Consider the following 20,096-nt stretch of genomic DNA (forward strand, 5'->3'; position numbering starts at 1 on the left):
ACAATTTGATTATCATCTTCCTACAAAACCATGGCCAAGATTACCCCTAAATTACTGGCTATCAGAAAGAGGACATGAAATAAAGAAGAAAAGTTGACCTTATTTATGTGGTTCTGCTGACTGTCCATATTATGAGGGCAGTCAGGGTAACATTACACATCTAGGGGTGGTACAAAGACAGTTATCCAGAGTCATTGTGATCCCAGGAAGTAGTCCCATTCCACAGAAGATGGAAAGGATCCAGACAATGGGGGAAAATAAAATGGAAGTATATAAAGTCATGAGATGTCATGTGGAGTATATGATTGCAATGAGTAAAAGAAATAAAACCCCTTGATGACTTCCATCATCACAATCAGGGATGACTCACTTCTGGGGTAACTTATTTACCATAAACATCTTAAAGGACTTATCTTACAGAAGGAAGTAAGTCTTAGAAAATCTGTATGTATTGATACTTACAGAAGCTAGGGAATTTCATTGTAGCAGATGAAACTATTAGTAATGATCATCCAAAAGTCCATGGGAAGTGTCTAACCTTTTGACACTGGGATATGATATCATTTTATAGTGTGTCAGTGTGTCATGCTGCATTCATAGGTAGGATTTTTTTTGAAGCCCTGCACCCTATTTCTTATCTAATCATAGACTTCTGAAAAAAATCTTATAAAGCAGGATGGTACCATAATCATTTTTATTTTTGCAGTTATAAATGTTAAGGACATGTGGTTTAGGCCAGTGAGAAAAGAGTCTCCCAAGGAGCAAACACCAACCCAAACATGAAAAACAAACAAACAAACAAATAAACTAATGAGCTATTTTAATTCAGATCCCAAGTCCTTTTAACTCTAGCCCTATAGTTCCTAACACTGGTTCCCTTTCACTCATGATGTAGCCATGAGTTCATTTTTCTCACATCCTCTCCAAGAAGGCAGGGGCTGAGACAGCAAAGAAGTATAAAAATGATGGCAAGGAAGAAAATGAAGAGGAAATGAAAAAGACTAGGTAAAGTTCATAGCAGGAGTAGGGCACCTCTGTATATGCAACATATGTTCTTTCATTTCTAAGAAGTGAGTACTTAGAATTTTTCATTTACATCATATCTACAGATATTTATAATAAATGTCTGTGTCATGTGGCAGGCCACCAAAAGCTATCTTGTAACATTTTCTAAGCTCAGTACTGGAATCATTCATGTTCTTCTTGTCATATATTTTTCATGACTGCTGGATATGGGATGCTTTGGGTTCAAATCAGGCACAGGTACTGGCTGAATGGTCTTCATAAATACTATTACTTCAGTAAAAAGATGAGTATCAACTGCGTTAGGTAGGCTGTAGTATACATGCTAGGCTATAGTACACATGTTTGAAATACTATAAGGAACCAGTGTTCCTTACTCATATAGAATCTATCCTTTGTTGTGGAAAACCAAGCAGGAAATGAGTAAATGTCTAGTATAACAGAAAGACTTCCTGAATTACACACAAAGAGGAATGACAGATGTGGTAATAGTTTACTATTTTATATAAGGTGTTTATAAGAGACACACAGGAGAGGTAATAGCAGAGCAAAGCTGCAACTTCTCGAGGAAACAAAAAGAGTGCAGAAAGTTAACAGCAATGTCAGTGTTAAGTTGAAAAGGCTCAAAAGCATTCAGAGGTATGCTGGAGGACTGCATGCCTATGTGAAGACATCATGAGGAGCAGAATAAGCTGACAGGACAGCTGTACCATTCCAGATCATTTTATCCATTTAAGGACTTGAAATGGCAATGGATGGATTTCAAAATGGATGTGTTGTTCTTTTAATCAGACCCTTGATGGAAGTGCTAGCCATGGTCTGATATACTATAACACTATAAACCAGTATAGTAGCAGAGACGATGGAAAGACAAAGTCAGTGGCTGCATCTTTTCTAATGGAAGAGCCAATAGAATTTTCTGATGGAGTATAGAATATTGGATATCACTGAGAAAGACACAGAGAGAGACAAGAGAGTGAGAAATAGAGAGATTTAGAGAGAAAGAGAGAGGTAGAGAGAGAAAGAGAGGGAGAGAAATTCAGAGAGATTCAGAGAGAAAGTTGAGAGAGGGGAAGAAAGGAGAAAAGAAGTTGCAATTGACTAAGAAAGGATAAATGAGATTTTACTTATTTTAGGGCAGAAGTGATAATGGCTATAGACATATGACCTACATTTTCTCTGGTTAATAGTATATGTCCACTAGAATTCTAGTGGACTTGAGGAGACTATCTAGGATTGGAAACAAATTTCAGGTATGAGAATGTGACAGCTCAAGTCAAGGAACTAGAAGAGAATCCAATAAGAAAGTACATGGAAAAGAGGATCTGGACTGGGTAGCAAAGTGTCTTTACATTAAAAACAAGGAAGTTGAAATGGTATCATTGAGATACCCATGATGGAATGGCCAGTGGTAACAAGTAGCTTTGGTATCTTAGATACAGATGAGAAGAGTTACAGAGGTAATGAACTTTATTCCTTTGGTGTCACTTTGTCATAGACCAGGGATAAGTGCATACTCATTACCAAGGAGTCATTCATTCATTCATTCCAAGCCAACATAATAAATTACTCATCATAGTAAAATATCACTTCTCTCCAATTGTTTTCCTCTAAAATAAATGAACAAATGGATATTGTTGTGTCCTAGAAAATCCTTTTCAAATGTAATACTATAATTACTTGTTGTAGAGCTAGTGCTGCTTGTGGTGACACTGGTAGGAGTGGTCATGATGTTAGGAAGGCTCATGGTGCTGGTGGAGGTGGCAGTGGTTATGGTGATGGTGCTCACAGTGTGGTATGTATGTGTGTTTGTGTCTGGGTCAATTTTTTAAGCACTTGGTGTTGAATTCTTAATTGCCATTTATGTGGCTTAAGTATAGTTTCTAGAACAAATGGTCTTAGATTTGGTATCACTCTGCTGATTCTGTATGCAAATCTTTCTCTCTTGTGATTCTGTAGACTAAGAAGAAACTTCCATCCTCAGGATCTTGGAGACAGCTGAACTGGAACCTGTGTGGAAGTTAAGGAGACAGTTGCTGTGGTGCAGACCTGATAACATTATTTCAATCCCAATGTTGCCCTGATGTTTGTATCTAAAATTCAAGAAGACTAAGACTAAAAAGGTATGATATACAGTTTAACTTCTTAATTTTTAATGTGAACGTACATTTAAAAGCAGATTGCTTTTATTGCCTTGTCCCCAACTGCCTTTGCTTTTCTGTGTGTCTTTGGCCTTTTTGAGGAATGTCTTTCCTTTCATTCTTAGTTTATGGAATGTTGTGGAGTAGACACAGTATGATGGGGGAAACCATCTGAAAGCTGTATTGCTCTAACAAGGATCAGATGGGCAAAGGGCAGTATGACAAAGTGGACAGAGAATTGAGCAAGAGTTCAAAAGAAAGAAAAGAGAAATTCCTGTAGATGTCTATGCCATAAGAGACTCAGATAAGAAGATGAATAAAGAAATTGTTGTGTTTCATACAAAGTTTTATTCCTATTATTTGTGTCCATGGGAAGCTCTTGATAATGTTTTCTATTTTCTTAAGAGCACCATTGTATCTCTCTTGGATATATGCCTATGCTGGAGCAGACTCTAAGTTTGAGTCAAAGGAATCCATGATTTTTAAAATGATAAATATCATACTTATAGCAATTAAAGGGCAATCAGCAAAAGGTGTTTGGTATATGTTTTATGCAAACATATTTACTACATAAATAAATTGTTGAATGCATCTAATTGCTTTCAGCATATATATCTCTGTGTATATGCAGGTGTTTATGTTTGTACATATGGGGGATGTCAAGGAAGAATAGACAGAGACAGAATAAATGGAATGATCATTTATAACTATTTGCAGTAAATCAGATGTTGTGTTCTGACATTTGCAAATACATCTCATGACAACCATGTGGAATAAGAACTTCTGTTCCAGGGAGCCATAGAGGAGATAAGAACATTTCTTGTGTCTGATGGGTAGAGGGACCAGACTCTATTCCAGTCCTATTAAAATTCCATTTCATATATTAATTTGTATACAAGGGTAGAAGCACATTTATATCTGGGGAAATGGTTTGAGAGGAGCACACAGCATATCTAGGGGACATTTTAAGATGTCTTACAAAAGTCTATTGGTAGCTAATTCACTGTCCTTTGAGTTTCAAAAAAAAAAGTGGGGATAAAAAAAACAAAATAAAAAACAACACTGTCTTATGATGCAGAAGGTTATGGGTGGACAGGATAAAAAATCAGGCTAGTTGAGGGGTTGGGTCCCTTCTTCTGGCACCATAAAATTCCTTTGGTTATATGCTTAGCAGAGATGTAGGTGTTGACCTGGTAAGGATGGAATCAGGTATAATCATAGGCCAGCTGAAGTAAGTGTGGTGCTTACTTTTAGCTTGTGAGTTGTACTGTGGAAATGAAGCATACTTGCTTTCTACCTGATATTTCTGGATGCTGGAAAATGTGTGTTAGGGCTATGACAGTTACATGACTCGTACCTCTGAAAACCAAAATACCTCTGAGAGACCAGGGACTGTGTGAGGGAAGAAATCATTTCCTATTTCTCAGCAGAATTTTCTTTGTTCATATATATAATTCTTTTTTTTAATCAAAGGGCATCTTTAAAACAGATCAGCAATAAACACTAATTAGGAATTCATTTCCTATTTAACATGATTACAAAGGCCATGTTAATAATCTGCTCATTAGAAAGGAGGCACACATATGTTCTATATCATTTTGGAATTTTCAAAAGTACAGAAATATGGTACATAATAGACCTGTACTGTGGTTGCAGGTCTCTTTGCTCATACATCCTTGACCTATCAGTAAGGAAAACTAACATACTTTGCTTTATTTGTCCCATTGTCCTGAAGGAGATTGTACAGGGGGATGGGATTTGGAAGGAGAAGCTCCTTATTTTCAGTGTTGATCATTGATTCAGAATGTCTGTGTTCTAGATGCCAGTCACTTCTAACAGAAATTTAGGCATAGCCAATATTCATGGTTTAGACAGCAATAAACTGGTTAAAAAAAAAAAAAACAATGTTCACTAAGATAAGAGGGGATTTTGTGCTGTGTGATGAATATTTATCACGGTATCTATTCAGTTAAGCATGCACATGTACATATATAAAAAAATGTCTCTACTGGGGTGTTGGAATAGAATGAGATGGTGTTGGCACAATTCATCTACCACAGAGCCACCTGGACACTGGAAGAATTCTCAAGTGTCTTTTTACATGAAGCCAGACAGTATAAATTAATGTCTCTAGGGGCAGAATAATGAAAGGCAAATCATAGTTCTAACCTGGTCTGTGCTTGAACATCAGAAAGGCCATTTAATTTTGCCAAGTCAGTACTGTTTAAAGTGTGTTCCATAAGCTTGGAGCACCAGGGCCACTTCAGCTTGGAAGGCATGTAAATTCTGAGGCTAGTCTGGACTGCATAGGGAGGCACTGCAACACACACCCCTCCCAAAAGAGTGAAACTGAAACTGCCCTCTGAGATAGGTGTTACTATTTCTGTATTACACATGTTCAAAGCAACTGTTAGAAAAGCAATCTAACATGTCCCAGCACACAATATGTTTTCACACACTGAGCTCAAGGGTCATTTTATATGACTCCATTCTGGCTTAACTGTCTTCATTCCAGATCAGATGTGCAGAAGCAGTCCTCTAGAAGATGCTTCCAGAATGGCCATTTAGGAATAATGGCCATTAAATGAGTGAATTATATATTCTACTAGTGACTTGGGGGAAACAGATTAATGATAAATATTACTCTGGTTTTGATCATGGACCATCATACAAACTGTGTTTCCAGGAACTGTGGCAAACTCAAGACCACTGTATAAATAGCCTTGGAGTAAGGTTTCTCTGCCTCCATCCCAAGCCACCTTGTCTTCCTACTTGTAAACAGTAACACTCCTATGTAAAAGGATGCCATGACTCATGGCTGTAAGTATGGGGGTACCAACTCTGAGTTCCTGTTTGCAGGCATGCTATGTACTCTATTTCAATGATATCAGAACATTATTTTCAAAAATGGCATCCATTACATTGTAAGAGTTTGGAACCTCTGAATGAAGTGGACACTTTTGCCAAAGAGGAGAAAAAGGCATTTAATTAATATGTAAGAAATGATGTTGAGAAAAAAAATGTCATTAAATGTGGATGTTACACATTATCTGTCCAGAGGGACTAAAGGGAGGCTGGGACTCTTTAGCATGTTTAACATATACCAACAAGGTTAATCGTCTTGGTGTGTTGAAGAGCTCAATTCTTTTGTTAACCTCCACAGTTTCCCTCACTGTCATAACTGTTTTTCATGTGACTTCAGCATCCATCTTCATTTTAGCTGGGCTTTGAAATATTTGATTCCCAGGTTATAACTTAAAAACCAGAAAAACTGCAAATGTGTGCCAGCTAACAGAGCATGATATTGACAAATTAATTAGTCTATTCCCAAAATACTCACTTGATAGAGAGGCTCTGTGTACCTCCAAGAGTTTCAAAGGCAAGATGAAAAAGCTGCCTTTGGGGATAGGTCTTATTATCATTTCTGCCAGTCATCATTTGGAGTGGGGAAGTGGCTGACTCAGAAGAGGTGTGTGTGTGTGTGTGCGTGTGTGCGTGCGTGCGTGCGTGCGTGCGTGCGTGCGTGCGTGTGTGTGTGTGTGTGTGTGTGTGTGTGTGTGTGTGTTCCCTTTTCATGGAATTCACATTGGTAGAGTCTTATGCTACTTTTGCATATGTCTCTGCATTCATGCATGTCACTTGGACAGTTGTCTATTCCCCAGCATGAGGAAGTAGTGGCTCTTATATTTTCTGTTCCCCATAGCAATTCAGCAGAACTTTGCCTATTTTTCCAAGTCTTGTGACTGCCTTTCACTCATGGATTCTTTGATTTTCAGAGTTGTTCCCTGAAGTTAATTGTGCATTAAAGTTTCACATGATTAACTAATGAATACATCAAATATGTAGGATTAATAACACAAAAGAACCAGACTGAATAACCCACAATGTTCTTTCTGTAGCCATTTGTTTGCCTCTGTTTCTGGGTGCTCTATAATAAACACCTCCTAGGCTGTGCTTTATCATGGTATAACTATATCTCTATGACACCTAACATTTCTGTTGGATCACATAGTTTCATCACCTATAAAATATGTTCTTAACATGGATAAAATTGGGGATGTCCTAAAGGCTTGTCAAACTCAAGGCCTGCTAGCTAGATGTAGCTGAGGACAGCTCTGTGACTGCGGCCCAACACAATTTTAACTTATGATAATATTATTACATTTGTGTGTATTTTCATAACATGAGTGTGTAGCTTTTTGTGTGTTTACTTTGTATATGACATTATGGTACAATGTCAAAAAAAAACAAACAAACAAAACAAAACTAAACATTTTTTAGTAAATATTACAGTTTCCTTCAAGTGAATTGGCAGTTAATGATGATACTGGAATATACTCTGAATACATATAATAATAATACAAGGACCAATTCAAACATGTCGTATGAAATTTCAAACAGATGAAGATAAAAAATTTTATGTTGGCTGTAGAGAGATGACCAGCAGATAAGAATGCTTACTCCTGCTCCCAAGGACCCAGGTTCAGTTCCTAGGACCCATGTCATACTACTTGTTACAACTACTTGTTATTTTCAGGTCCATGATATTTGATGCCCTCTTCTTCCTATCCATGTATACCTGCATTCATGTGCACACATGCACACACACACACGCACACACACAGACACAACTTTAAAAGAAAAATAAAATGTTAAAGAACTTCTACAGAACTCTACAGAAGATTTCGTGTGTAATTTTAGCAATTATTTTGTACAGTGAGTTTTTTTTATAATGCACTCATAATGTCTGCAGCAGGTCATCATTTCAGTCTTACACCTTTGTAGAATTAGCCTAACTCTATTTTTTTTTCCATTCTCAACCATGACTCTTAAAAGGTTCTTCTTATTTTACCATTGAGGAACCTGCAGAAAGTCAGGACTTTGATAAACCCTCTGCTGCAAGATGATGAGTTCTGACCTAAACTCTAAACTGGTTCCCTAACAAGCACATAGCAGGGGCAAACTCTATCCGTAGGTGTGTTCAGTAGCCCTTGGGGCCTGTTCTAGTGCTCTCTGATTTGGTATCTCAAAGGGAAAGCACCATTTTGCCTTCACCTTTTTCTTTCTTTCTCTTTCTAATGCAAACCACTGCTGTTTTCAGAAGAGTCTCTTTTTGACAGTTACTGGGGAAGAGATTTGTGGTTTTCCCCTTGAGCGTGTCTCTGGCTGCCTGTTTACTCCTGCAGAATTTTACTCAAGGCCTTTGAAACTTAACAAAATGTATGCTATTGCTGCATTCAGAATCTTGCACAGATTTAGATCTTATTTACAAGTTAAATCTTTCTCTCTCTCCTTGAAACAGCCATTTTATGCTCCTGTTGCAGTTCTACAGAGTTATTTTATTACCAAAGGGAATGTAGGATGAAAATTTCAACTGTGCAAATTTGCATCCTATTAATGATGCTATGTGACACTTATATTTTTTTTCTGGGAAGATGTAAACAAACATATACTCATTTCAAAGTGAGAACTCATGACAGACCAAAGTAATGATACCACTAAGACCAACATGAATGAACTAGAGTTGCCGTGGTTACTTATAGGATAATGGGTAAGTGGTTAGTTAAAAACATATGAAATACTCAGCATTTGATTCCTGAATGTTCTTCTACTTTGAGGCTGCTACATAAATTCCAGGCAGCTGGACACATTAGAGAGTCTCCATTCCTTAGCAAACCTTGCTACCTGAATAATTTTGGAGAGAGCTCTTGTGAATCTACTAAGTCTCAGGGACTTCCTGAGACCTGTGACTTGTTTATTTCTGACTCTTAATGAGCTTCTTTGGAGGACTTACTATGTTTTAATGAGCCTGTCTTTAGAATGGTGACTCTCACTATACCTCCTTCCAGGATGGAATGTTAAAACTAGGAGGAAATCCTTCCACAATATACAATCTCAGAGAGGCTTTATTTTTAACCTATGAAGTTGCTTTCTCTTCCTCTTTGTTTGATGGTAGCCCTTCCTCCATCACCAATTATTTTTCATGAGTTTTTTCCCCAGTATTCATGGCAGCATTTCCTTATGCTTAGCACATATTGAAACATGGGTATAGTCTATCTCACAGACTCTGAGGATTAAAGTCAAATAAACATGGAAGTCATTTAAGCATATCATTTCTCTCATCACCTTCAGAACTGTTTATAATGACTTTAGTGCGTAAATCATGATTTTCTGCTTCCAAATAACTTTTGTCATTGTCTTTCTACTAATTCCCTCTACATTTACCTTGCCTCCAGATCTTTCCACCAAGTGTAAATAACCTCTCCATTTTCCAGAAATTTCTGGTTCTTTATTATTGCCTCTTTTACATACCTGCTGGTTCCTTTGCCTGTAACATCTACCTCAACTACAGTTGAGGCCAGCCTCCAAAGCCTCAGAGAAACCCTGCCTCGAAAACAAAACAAAAACAAAAACAAACAGCAATAGACTTTAAACCCTCATCCTTATCCTTATGGATCCAGATCTCTAGAGGCCTCCTGAACCCCAGGGAGTCTTGTCACTTGTCTTATCTTCAAACCTGACTTAATTGCACTTCCTCTGAAGAGAATTCATTATAATCATGCTGAAAAGTCAGCTCCTAACACACAGATGAATACCAGCCTGTGTTCTAGTTCTATCATTCCTATGAAGCAAAATCCAAAGAGCCATAATAGTCATGGTGAAGCATGGAGGGAAAATGACCTGATGTGAAAAAAGGTTACATTTGATGCACATTTACCATTTATCAATGCAGTTACATGTGATTGATGATAACATTAAGGGAAACAATTTCGGTACCTGTTGGTGATATATTTATTAATTAGTAGGTACTCTTCAGTCTTTAATGGTTTTCATAGTCTAAGCATCTCACTGTATGTGATACTATTGACTATTTAAAAATGTATACATTCTTATACCAGAAGCAAAACACATAAACTATTTTTTAAAGTTTTATTGTTATTATAGTAAATTATGTATAGATACATATGATAACTTATAGATATGTGGTTCCTGGGAGGACCAGGGGCCCCAGATCCTCTGTATCTGGACTAAAATAGAGTTGTGACCTATATCAGTGCTGGGAACCAGACCAGTGTTTTGACATCTGAATGGCTGAGATACCTCCCCAACCTCATAAACTATTTTATATGGTGGGGAAATTTTTACAATATGTTTGAAAACACAGGACTGTGTTTTAATGATTTTTCCTAGATGTGTTTTGATGATATCTGACTTTTGTTTCAAGTAGGCATGGTTGTGAAATCTAAGTTTTAGTGTGTGAGACAAACCTTATAAAGTGACAGAGGGTTTTACTAGCTTGGAAAAAATAGTTCACTTCCTTCATTTATGCTTTTTGTCTACTTCCTGAGGTATTATTTACATAGAACAAAAAATCTTAAGTAGACAATGTGAATTTTGCCATGTGACTGCACAGTGAAGTCTAGACACACTGTCATCACTATGAAGTCTATTCAATCTTAATGTCTATCTCTTCTATCTGAGCAAAAGTTCTGCATCTTTTAAAAGCTCATCTAGAAGCTCCATCAGGATGTAGACTGTTGTTCCAACATGATCTTTTTGAAACTCTTTGTTCTTGTTCTATTCTTTGTTTCATTTCATTGTCATTTGGTGAATAAATAATATATTTGATATTTTCTTTCTGATGTATATGTAACTTCTTAAGTTTGTGAATATTAAGAGCCAAGTTACTAAAAACATTTCTGAGTTAGTATTTGTGGAAATACAAGCTTTCATTGAGAGATTATTAATAGGTAGAACTGCTAAGTCACAGAGAAAATGTACATTAATTTATAAGACATTAAATTGGGATAGGTATGGTGCAGATTATCTATAGTCATCACAGTCTAGAGACTTAATCTTGGGCAGAAGAACTATGGGTTTCTAATGAATCTAGCCAACACAGTGAGATTCTGTATCTAATAAAAAGATAAACCTACAAAGGAAAACAAAACAAACAAACATAAAACCCACCCTCTCCATATAGTACTCTACTGTGATTCATTGTCAAAAGCAACATGGAAAATTTACTGTTTCACATTTGCTTCCCACAGCTGTTTAGTTTTGTTGATTTTTCTAAGTCTAGTGGGCATAACTTATTATACCTGTGTTAATTAGAATCCCCACATTAGCTAACAATGTCTGACATCTTTAATTGCACTTACTGATCATCTGTATATCTTTCTTAAAAATAATCTTCAAGAATTAATTTTGTGTGAATTTCCATTAGGTTACTAGTCTTTCTTATTAATTTGACGGACCTTTAGAAGTATTTTGTAAGGGGGAAATGATATAATTTTATTATAAATTCAAAGAATGAAAATAGTAATTAAAACATTCTGGATCTAAGTTCTGTGTTTATTTTATGTGTTACAGATATGTGCATTTTACTTTCTTAGTGCCTTCTGGAGAGAATCTGCTTTACATTTTGAGGGTTTTGTTTATATATTCATTTATTCTTTAAATAACATTTTCTCATTTATTTTACATACCAACCAGTTTCCCCTCCCTCCTCTCCTTCCATAATCTCCCCTTCCCCATCCACATGCCCCCATCATCCATTCCTCTTCCTTCTTCATTCAGAAAGGGACAGGCCTCCCTTGGGCTTGCACAAAGCATGGGACATTAAGCTGGTGTATGACCAAGTTCCTCCCCTTACTATGAGATGGGGCCAGGTAATCCAGCATGGGGAACAGGCTACCAAAAGCTAGCTAAGTGCCAGGGAGAGGTGCTGCTCTCACTGTTAGAAGCCTTACTAAGAGACAAAACTACATGATTGTCACACACATGCAGAGAGACTAGATCAATACCATTCAGGTTCACTGACAGATGATTCAGTGTCCATGAGCTCCTACAAGCTCAGGTCAACTGCCTCCAACATGCCTCCCACACCCAGCCCACCCAAACTACTCCCTCTAGTTTCTATCCTTCAGTTCCCCCAATACCCCTTTCCCAGTTGTCCCAAGAGATCTTTTATAGTTCCAGTGTTCATATGTATACAGATTTATGTCAGGGTCTTCAATAGGATTCTGATACCAAGCTGAGTTTTTACTGTATCCCTATAGTAGAGCTTGAAGTCAGGGATGGTGGTGCCTCCAGAAGTGCCTTTATTATAGAGTATTATACATAACAAATATATGTATCTTTGTTTTGGCTATCCTGGGTTTTTTGTTTTTCAATGTGAAGTTGAGTATTGTGGGTTCCTTGTCTGTGAAGAATTGTGTTGGGATTTTGATGGAGATTGCATTGAATCTGTAGATTTGGTAAGGTTGCCATTTTTATTATGTTAATCCTACCTATCCAAGTGCATGGGAGAATTTTCCATTTTCTGATATCTTCTTATCTTCTTCAAGTTCTTTCTTCAAAGACTTAAAGTTCTTGTCATATAGATGTTTCACTTGTTTGGTTAGAGTTACCCCAAAATATTTATATTAGTTTTGGCTATTGTATAGGGTGATTTTTCTCTGATTTCATTTCTTTCTTAGCCTGATATAGGAGGGCTGTGGTGTTTTTTTTTTTTTTTTTTTTTTTTTTAAACCTTGTATCCTGTCACATTACTGAAGGTGTTTATCAGCTGTAGGAGTTCCCTGGTAGAATTTTTGGGGTCACTTATGTATACTATCATATCATCTGCAAATAGCAAAGGTTTGACATCTTCCTTTCTAATCTGAATCTCCTTGATCTCCTTTTGTTGACTTATTGCTATGGCTAGTTAGTTTGAATATGCCTTGCTGGGGGAAGTATGTCAGGCTTTGAGAGTTTATAGTCTTGCCCCACTTCCAGTTAACCCTTTGTTATGTGTGACAGTTGGATGCAATCTCTCAGCTCTCTGGTTAGGCCTCCTGCTGGCATGACCTCCCAATATACTTTCCTTCCAGGATCCATAAACCAAAATATACTCTTCCTTCTATAAGTTACTTTTGTTATGATATTTTATCCCAGCAAGACAGGTGTGACTAATATGATAGTATTCCCACACAATTCTCTTTGGAACACTTCTCAGTACAGCTGAGTAAAGAATGTTTTGGATGATGATTATTTCCACAAGACTGAGCCCTCCTGAATAGAGTTGATCCACTTATAAGAAGATTCGGAATTGGACAGCACAACTCTCTTGTCCTGTTCTTCTGTCTCAGAGGACATCAGAGGATGCAGCAATAAGAGAGCCTTTGGGAATCAGAGAGAATAGCCTTCACCAGATACCAAATCTGTTGGCACCGTGATCCACACTGTTATAAATTACCCCTGGGTAGTGTTCTAATTATCAGGACAAACAGAGCAAGGTAATGATAAAAGACATAGACAAACACTACAAACAAATATTATATGACCACCACAAAGATATTGTGGGGGCTGGAGAGAAGGCTCAGCAGTTATGAGCACTTGCTCTTTCAGAGGACCTGGGTTTGATTCCCAACACCTACAAGGCATGGTGGTTTATAACAATCTTCACCTCTAATGCCAGGGCAATCAAACAGCCTATTCTGTTATCCACTGTTACCAGGCATGTACATGGTATATAGACATGCACACAAGCAAAACACTGATACTCATAAAATAAAAATAAAAAATTTAAAAAGTAGCTACTACGATGGATTGAAGAGTATATTCAAAACCTGTTCATCATAGTCCTTGATGATAGTTAAAAAAATATAATTTATCCTAAACATTTAGACATAACAGTACAGGATGATGTGTTAAAGAATAGTAAGATCTACTGTATTATTAAATGCTGGTTTTCATTTTGAAGGCTTACAAGTTAAGTATAATTTCCTGGAATACATGAAAAGGAAAAAAATAGTAATAATAAAGGAACCAAGCTATCAGATGCACACAGCAGCCTTCCCTCTTACTCTGAGAACCTCTAATAGTCCCAGATAGACTGGAGAGAGGGACCATCAAAGGAACTTTAAATTAATATTCAAGCTGAGCATAGACAATAGATTTAATTTATACACCCAGAGCCACATTGTGTAAGTGAGAAAAAGATATTCCCCTTGTACCCTGTTTAATTTCAACTCCAAAGAAAAGACATTGTGAAAGTATCTCTTGGGTAGGGAGAAAATGTGTCACACGTAAAGAAATGATCTTGTAACTGGTATCAAACTTTCCATCAACGACGCAGCAGGAAGGGGAGGAAAGCAGTGTCTCAAATTTTCTGAGGGAAAATACTTGGATTCCAGAAGTTGTTTTTAAGTCACACTCCAAGTAAGGACAACAAAAAGACATGTTGATTGATCAAGATGTTTAGCCATCCTACAGTTCTTTCTGAACATACTCCTTCTGTATATTAAGAAGGTAATTCAGCAAACAGTTCTTAAACTGCAAAATCATTCAGCTCATGAAAAACCTGTACCAGATGTTTGAAAAGATATTTCAGAAATTTGTTACAGAACTTGGGCAGGGGTCACAGTCTGTGTCCCAAGTCAGGTCCGGTCAACCATTTTAATAAGTCCATTAAAATAGTCAAATTAAATGGAGAAAGCAGAAACATCAGAAGAGGGACAATGCGATTTAGAAATGGCTCCGTGTCCATCTTTCAAGTCCTGAAGTGAGACTGAAGTTTAAATAGGAGGCCAAGGATTTGCATGCCTAAGCAGTGCTAGTCATGGTGTGGTCCTGTCCATCATAAGCCCATTATTGTCTGGACATCAGTCTCACCCTGTAAAGGTAGTCTGACAAGTTACTGAGATTGTGGGAAATCACTTTCTGGAAGACAAGTTCCCCTTCTGGCTGGTGCCTTTTCCTTCTTGCAGCATGGAATTTGGGGGGGGGTCTCCATTTCTTTGGAGTCCATTATTTCGATAGTCAAGTTGAGAGTCTCAAGTCTTTAGCTTAGTCTCTTTGTAGGGCTCCTAGCAGTGGGATAAAGACCTATCTCTGGAGTTTAACTGGCTTTTGGGAACCTGTTCCCCATATTGGATTATCTTGCCCAGGCAAGGGGATGAGCTTGGTCCTGCCTCTACTTGATGTGCCATGCTTTGTGGAAGCCCATGTGAGGCTTGTCTCTTTCTCAATGAAGACAGAGTAGGAGTTGGGGAGGTGGATAGATGAGAAATACGGAACTGGGAGGAAAGGAGAAGGGGGAAATTGAGGTCATTATGTAAAATAGATAAAAAAAATGTTATTTAAATTGAAAAAGGAAAAAGAATACTTTTCTGCCAGGCCAATTGTAATTAGGCAGGAGGTCCAAGTGGTTAAAATGAGTTCCCAAACTCCAATTATCATAGGTTCCAGCAAAAATTGGAATAGGTTACTGTCTGTTTGGGTAGGGGGCTAGTGTGTTATCTCTAATCTATAGGCAATTATAAAATGTGTCTGAAGAGAAAAATCTGTATAAGGAAATTATAATCCAAAAAAAGCCAAACAAAATGTACCCTGGTTTTGAGCAATAATAATAATGTATATGTTCCTGAAAAAATTCAGTTGACTTCCATGAGTTTAACTTTATGATATTGTGGCAAAAAAATAATAATAATTGTTATCCTAGTATACTACCTGTCTCTCCAATGAAAAATTTATGTCATCATAATAAACTCTCCTCCCACTTTTAGAAATGATCTGTACTTGCGCAAGTAAGTTAACCAAATGTCATAAACCTTGACAATGAAGCCAAGGGCACAGTGAGCATATGACTCTAAACAGGGAGAAGGAGAGAAAAGACAAAGGCAATTGTGAGGCTCTGGTATCTCTAAGAAAGGGAGATGTGCTCCTTTTCCCTCAAGTTAATGAGGTAAGACTAAGAGTTCATGTGCGTGCACACACACACACCCTGCATTAGGAGATACTTGGAATCACAGAAGAACTAAATAAAGTTTGGAGATGAACCAGATCATGCAATAAGCTAAGTCCTTCCATTTAATTGTCACAAGTGGTACATACTTGTTAAAGACATAAATTATGAGAGCTCATCAGACAACAGAGAAGAAGAGTTACTGGGTTAATTAATATAGAGAGATAGCTACAGAGTCCGTTAAATATGATTGATGGCTGAGGAAGCCCAGCCAGGAGGACAGACAGATGTGTTTGTAAATTAATACTTTAGTGTTGGTGAATAAATATAATCTCTTCAGGAAAATATGGAAAAGAAGAACTCTACCCTGATTTCTTACTGAACTAGTTGTTAAAATATGGCCTTGTGAAGTTTATTATGCAAAGTATAATCAACCTTACACAAATACATAACAAATATATGTCAATGTTTTGTATAACTCATTGTTTAATGAGAACAATAGGAAGGTACATATTTGGATAGTAGAATATTTAAAAGAACTGATTGCCTACCAAGGATTTTTAAATAACTTTGAATCAGAGACAAAACCAGTTGGTTCTACAGAGTACTAAAATCACAACTTTGGAATTACAAATTCTTCTGTCTAAAGGTTCACATGCAACTCGTCCAGGTCTGAGCTCTGCTGAGTTAGTAAATATAAACTGAAAGACAGACTCTCAAGGCATTGAGTTTATTGAGCCATGCCCAGGCCTAATGTAGGGAGAATGGAATTTATTCTCTTTTTATCCTTTAAAATAAATATTTTATTAACTTTTTGATAATTTCATACATGCATATATTTTGATCATCGTCACTGCAACTCCTCCCAAACCCACTCCTGCCTCGTTTTTCCCAATTTGTCCTTTTTTTGTATTTTTTGTGATAATTTTTTTATTTAAATTTGAAACAAGCTCGTTTTACATGTCATTCCCAGTTCCCACACCCTTCTATCCTCCTCTCTTCCTCCCACCAACCCCCATCCCATCCCCTTTCTTTTCCCCAGGGAGCAGATTTCCATGGAGAGCCTTCAAAGTCTGTTATTTGGAGCAGGGCCCAGGCCCTCCCCCATGTGTCTATGATCAGGGAGTATCCCTCTATGTGGAATAGGTCCCCAAAGTCCATTCCTATACTAGGGATAAATACTGATCCATTACCAGATGCCCCAATGACTGTCCAGTCTTCCTAACTAACACCCACATTCAGGGCATCTGGGTGGGTTCTGTGCTGGTTTCCTAGTAGTCAGACTGGAGTCCATGAGCACCCCTTTGTTCAAGTCAGCACTTTCTGTGGGTTTCTCCAGCCTGGTCTTGACCCCTTTGCTCTTCATCCTCTCTCTCTGCAATTGGATTCCAGGAGTTTGGCTCAGAATTAAGCTCTGGGTCTCTGCTTCTGCTTCCATCAGCTACTAGACTAAGTCTCTAGGATGGCATATAAGTTAGTCATCAACCTCATTATCAGGGAAGGGCATTTAAGGTAGCCTCTCCACTATTTCTTAGATTGTTAGTTGGGGTCATCCTTGTAGATCTCTGGACATTTCCCTCGTACCAGATTTCTCTTTAAACCTGTAATGGCTCCCTCTATATAGTATCTCTTTTCTTGCTCTCCTCTAGTTTTTTCTCTGACTCCATCTTCCTGCTCCCTCATGCCTACCTCTCCCCTCCTGGATCATGCCTACCTTTCCCCTCCTGGAATTTATTCTCTTGATTGCCAGTTTGGGACACATTTTGCCACTAAAAGAATACAAATATCTCATGATGATTTTCTTGATCCTTGATGTTCTCAACCTCTGGTTTCCTCCTACCTATGCTTCCATGGTAATTTAACACAGTAAACAAATATTGTGTATGGTCACTTTCTTGTTTCTAAGCACCACTAGATAGCAAGCTGTCTGTGCATGAGATTGCCACATACTAAATTCCCAAGATGTTTGTTGAATTAATAGTTTAGCTTTCAGATGTTCTTGGCTGCCTTTATAATGCAGAGACAAAATTAGAGTTGAGAACAAGAGGGGAAAATATTGGCAAAAGAATAGCTGCAAGGGAAAGCCTGAAATCTCTTACAAAAATCTGTTGATGTGGCAAATTGCAAGCTTTCTGATAAATAGCAAGGAGAAACTCTACCTTCTTTGAATATAGCTACAGTCAGAGGAAATAGAATTCATTTGGAAGAACTGCTGGCCCGAATGACTCACTGAAGCTGCTGCTTTAGATCTCCATAAGCCTTTTATCTTAATGCCAAACCTGCTTTTGAATAAAATAAAAGAGAAGGTTTCCAGGAGAAAATGTCCTTTTATTTCTTCTAAATGTGTGACTAGGAAAACAAGGAAACAGTGACACTTAGACTGATAAAAGTCCATAATCCTCTCTGTTTTCTGTTACTGGAAAGCCCTTACCTTCCTGACCCTTTGCAAAATACTGGGGACCAAGATGCATTTCATCTCACCTAAATTTCAAGACAGTTTGAAGGTTCTACCCAAGTATGGTGGTGCACACCAGCACTTGGGAGGCAGAGGCCAGCTTGGTCTACCTAGTGAGTTCCAGGCCAGCTAGAGCTATGTAAAAGGTAGTATCACTTCTCTCAACAACAGAAAAGTCTGTCCAGTTAAAAGAAGTTGAATGTCAACTACCTGGCATCTGTACTTTAATTTTTTCTTGTAAATATCTTGTATGAAGACATTCCAATCCAACCTAGCCAACATAAAGATCTTCATCCAAAGGTGCTTATAATGGAAGTATGAATAGACTTCATTATAGTCTTTCATTGTAGACTCAGATAAACAGTCTGAGTCTCTCTGGCTTATCACCAGCACTAGGTAAAACATTCATTCTGTCCATGCATAATGTAGTAGAGCTTTATAAATATTCATTCATTGACAATGAATTTTCACTTCCTGCTTTAAGGAATTGCAGAATTACGAGGACATAGGATTTCATGATGTAAAGCTAGGGCTTCTCTGTGTTGACCCTTGAACTAGTATTTTCTTTAAGATATAAAACCCAGGCTTTTGAGGAGGAGATAATGCAATGCTCTTGCTGCTCTTACAGTGAACTTCCTTTGCTTTCTGAAAGGAAGAACATCAATTATTCAATAATTTTTCTGAAAGACTCATTTTGGATATCAGCCTATGGGTTGTGATCCCTTTGGCAAACCTCTACTTCCAAAAATATTTAGATTATGATTCATGGTTCATAACAGTGTCAAAATTATAGTTCTGAGGTAGCACCAAAAACAGTCTTATGGTTAGGGTGGGGGAGTCACCACAACATGAGGAACTATATTAATAAGTTGCATTAGGAAGGTTGAGAACACTGGCCTAGAGGTTGACAAATTCTATATTTCAAGGGTTCTTACCAAAACTTAGAGAAAAAGAAAATGACATCAGTAGGACTAGTGTGGCTTACACTCACATTTCTTTTTTCTACAATAGGATTTCTGCTTTCTCCTTCCCAAGAAATTTTTGATATTCGACAAAACCCAAATCCTTTGTACTTATTTGTGACTTAACTACATTTTTGTTTGGCCTGCTGAAGAAGATTCTAAACCTGCTTACATCCTTCTTTCATCAGTCTCTAAGAAAGTCTCCAGTCTCGCATATCCTTTCTGTTGGGGCATTAAGATTTATGAATAGAACAAGCAAAGGAGAATGGGAGAAAATCTGAAGTTCATGGGCCAAGACCAAAGGAGCTAAGGTTATTAATTTATTCCCTTTGTAATGCGGAACAATTGTGAGTAGAAACAAAATTTGAGTTTATTTGAAGTCACCTTTTAGCATGTTCATTAATTAAACTTCTTTATGATATGTACCTTCAGTAGGTCTTTGTCAATGGAAAATATAGATGACTAAGGAAGGGCTAAAGCCTTGAAAGTGTTGTTCACTGAGGACACTATGGACTAAAAGGAAAAGCTAAAGAGAAAACATATGAAAAGCCCATGACAGAATCCTTCACAGAGGTCACAATCCTTTACATTAGATATTTAAGTCTGGTAAATAGCCACTGACCACTTAGAATTTATGTGCCAGCCTAAATTAAGATAAAACATAAGTTAACAGTTAATTTAAGTTTTTTTTTGAATGGCAGAAGTAACCGAAAGCATTGCCACTAATTTTGAGTTTGATTGACATACAATTCATATACTATATAATTCATTTGCAATTTTTAATA

General features: G+C 37.4%; 1 protein-coding gene across 1 annotated transcript in view; it reads left to right on the forward strand.

Moving 5' to 3' along the window:
* Positions 1-2,988: 2,988 nt before the first annotated feature.
* The window catches only part of Sgcd (sarcoglycan delta), a 510,909-nt gene continuing 493,801 nt past the window's right edge, over positions 2,989-20,096 (forward strand). Inside the window, exon 1 of the mRNA XM_051180864.1 lies at positions 2,989-3,146. The gene's annotated coding sequence lies outside the window, so the exon portion shown is untranslated. The remainder of the gene's footprint in view (positions 3,147-20,096) is intronic.

The sequence above is a fragment of the Phodopus roborovskii genome, unplaced genomic scaffold, assembly GCF_943737965.1.
Source record: "Phodopus roborovskii unplaced genomic scaffold, PHOROB, whole genome shotgun sequence".
Taxonomy (NCBI): domain Eukaryota; kingdom Metazoa; phylum Chordata; class Mammalia; order Rodentia; family Cricetidae; genus Phodopus; species Phodopus roborovskii.